Raw genomic sequence first — 3,057 nt, forward strand, 5'->3', positions numbered from 1 at the left:
AGGGAGGTGTCGGACTTTCGGGTCCGATGCTAGGTTTCAACAGTACCGCCGTATGTGGTGGACCGCCTCGCATTTGCGTTATCCCGGTGGGACTCTCTGAAGAAAGAGTGACGGGGAAATCGCGACTTCGGTCGACTTCTAGGGGTCTTCTCGTAAATCGAATCAACCCCGGGCTTCCCCGAAAGGTAATCTTTCACATATTTTGAACGCAAATGGAAGCCCTCGAGGATCACCACGAGGATAATTAAAAATAATAACTCTGAACAGTGGATCACTCGGCTCACGGGTTGATGAATAACGCAGCCAGCTGCTGGACTTGGTGTGAATTGCAGGACACATTGAGCACTGATTTTTCAAACACTCATTGCGGTCTCGGGTGATACCCGACGGCTGCTGGCACCAGGCTTGCTCTCCAATTGATCCACGTTAAAGGATTTAGAGTTATTATAAATTCATTCCAGTTATGGGGTCTCAAAAGAGTCCCGTATTGTTATTTTTCGTACCTACCTGCCTTACTTGTCCTTTCTAAGAGTGGGTAATTTGCGCGCCTGCTGCATTCCTTGGCTGTGATAGCCGTTTCTCAGGCTCCCTCTCCGGAATCGAACCCTGACTCCACGTCACCCGTTACGACCATGGTAGGCCAGCAACCAACAATCGATAGTTGATAATGCAGACACCAGACACGTCACCGGGACGAGCCCATGCGATCATCCCAAAGTTATACAGAGTCACCACATGTTACGGACACGAGGTCGGATTGGTTTTGGTCTAATAAAAGCGCTCGTCCCTAGAGGGTCACAACGGTGATGTGATAGCTTCTTCTGTATTTAAATTAATCACTCATAAAACGCTTTTAAAGACAAGAAACAAATATTTATTGAAAATAAAATGTACTCGTAATTTATTAGACTTAAACGTAACTTATTTATAAACGTAGATACCGTAACAGACGTTCTTATTAGATCTATTTTTTATATCCATAGAATGACAACCAGAACTAGTTTTTGCCCTTTTTCAGTAGATATTCTGTCTAATAGCAATAAATCATTTACAATCATTTTTACAGACATGAAACTAAGATGAGTGACATGTTTTTAAAACTGAAACGATGTAGAAACATTAATATTTACTTTTTGTAAAAAATAATTATGATCTCTTTGCTTATCATGCATGACTTCTACTGATAGCAGGAATGCGACAAGGGCGACATGATGAGCAATGTTTACGCACGATGGGTGTCATGAGTGCACCGTTCTACTATAAACACTCTGAGTGTGGACCCACTAATGTGGTTTTTTTCTAAATCTTATGTAGACAGTCACCTTCCTTTTTTTTTTTTTGAAGTCAAGTGTTCCAAAGTTCATCAGAATACGAATAAAACTGCAGATTTGTATGAAATGTACACACAAACAATGGACACTCATTATCATATATGTATAATGCAGATGATGTGAATGAATCCAGCTAATGTAATTTCATGTTTCCATCTAATAATTATTAAAACTTGAAATGAATCTGCATTTATTCCTTTCAAATCGCATAGTTAGTTAGTTAATAAATGAATAAATTTTAATAAAATTTAAATATTTTCACTTTCCTGAACGATAATACACTTAAAAGTATTTTAATTTGGGCAGTGGAAACATTTCTCTTTTAAATCGCTGAGTTTGTTTATTAAATTAAAAAAAAAGTATGTCGTTTTTTACCGAATAGCAAAACACTTTTTTTATTCGCCGAGTGTTTTGACTATACTATTTTAAATCTAAATATCTTATGGTCTTCAGAATGGCCAAAGAAATCTTAGTTATATTAATAAGTTACGTTATTAAGAAACCGAGGTCACTAATACAAAGTAGGATAAGATGAGAAAAGTAAATAAACAAGTTAAAGAGATGATAATAGTTTAAAACCAGAAGAATTTATATATATTAAGAATCTGGGGGATGTATTGATTGCAACGGTGTCTCTGGAATTTCAAATGATTTGCACTCCAAACTGTTTTCACTGATTCTGTCTCTACTGAATGCATTTATTTTTACACTGCAGTTACCTGTTGTCTTTTATAGACTTGGATACTTTGAAGTCCAAACTTTTAGTTCAATATGGGACATCCTTCTGCAATGATTATCTCTCCTATACATTAGAGCAATGGAAAGAGTTCCAATGAATTAATGAATTCAGGAACAGTTCTTCGTCAGACTGACGGCCAGACGAAGAAGCGTAAATACCAGCGATAAAAGTGTTCCACTCAATGAGATTTTAGTTCTTTTTTATATTTTTTCCTTCCTGTGCGCACGCGCTGCTGGTTCGACTTTCAGCCGAATTTCGGGCAAATGCTGTTCCAGATAGTATGGGAAATATTAAAACAGTTTGTCAGGTCGTTCTTTAAAGGCTTGTACAAAGAATGTTTCTAGAATTTGAGAAACTTCACCTCGGACTAAACAAATTTACATAATTGCTTCCTTATTCTGACAGGTAGTTAACTCTGCTCGCAATATAATATCCACACGGGTGGAGCAGGATAACGAAGATGGTCTGTACAAAATGCTAAAATAAGTGTTATTTAGCTTAAATATGAACAATTAAGCTAAGAGATCAACACCTTTTTTTATCAAGTTCTGATATGCATTTACTAAGGCTAAGAAACTAAAGGCTAAGTATAAAGAATTTAATGCCTAAGCTTACTGAAATTTGACCATTAATTTTAGCCATATTATTTCTAAAACGTTATAATGCATACTTTATTTACGAGTACTTTTCAATCAGATCACCACTCTTGCAATTTAATCAAACGTAATATCAATTAGATTTAAAAACATTGACAACTATATGCTGCGTTAGGTAGAAACTGTGTGTGTGTTGCAAAGATTAAGAATATTGAGAGAATATTTTGTTTTGTTTTTCCACCATCAAATTTGAAATGTTTGCAGATTGAAACTTTCACATTTAATGCAGATTGTTCAATGATCATTGCTTCTGTAATGTATTTCACACAAAATTTAGAAATGGAAGATTATTACAGTTTGCATTAGTTTGCGTTTCGCACTAAAAATTCCA

The 3,057-nt window shown here is 35.9% G+C and overlaps 1 pseudogene; it reads left to right on the forward strand.

Annotated features, from left to right (window-relative positions):
- The first annotated feature begins 255 nt into the window (after nt 1-255).
- On the forward strand, nt 256-408 carry LOC146997323 (5.8S ribosomal RNA; annotated as a pseudogene).
- Nucleotides 409-3,057: the final 2,649 nt, after the last annotated feature.

Source organism: Stegodyphus dumicola, chromosome 5 (assembly GCF_044657685.1).
Source record: "Stegodyphus dumicola isolate Sdum_Otavi_A_Nest chromosome 5, ASM4465768v1".
In the NCBI taxonomy this organism is placed as follows: domain Eukaryota; kingdom Metazoa; phylum Arthropoda; class Arachnida; order Araneae; family Eresidae; genus Stegodyphus; species Stegodyphus dumicola.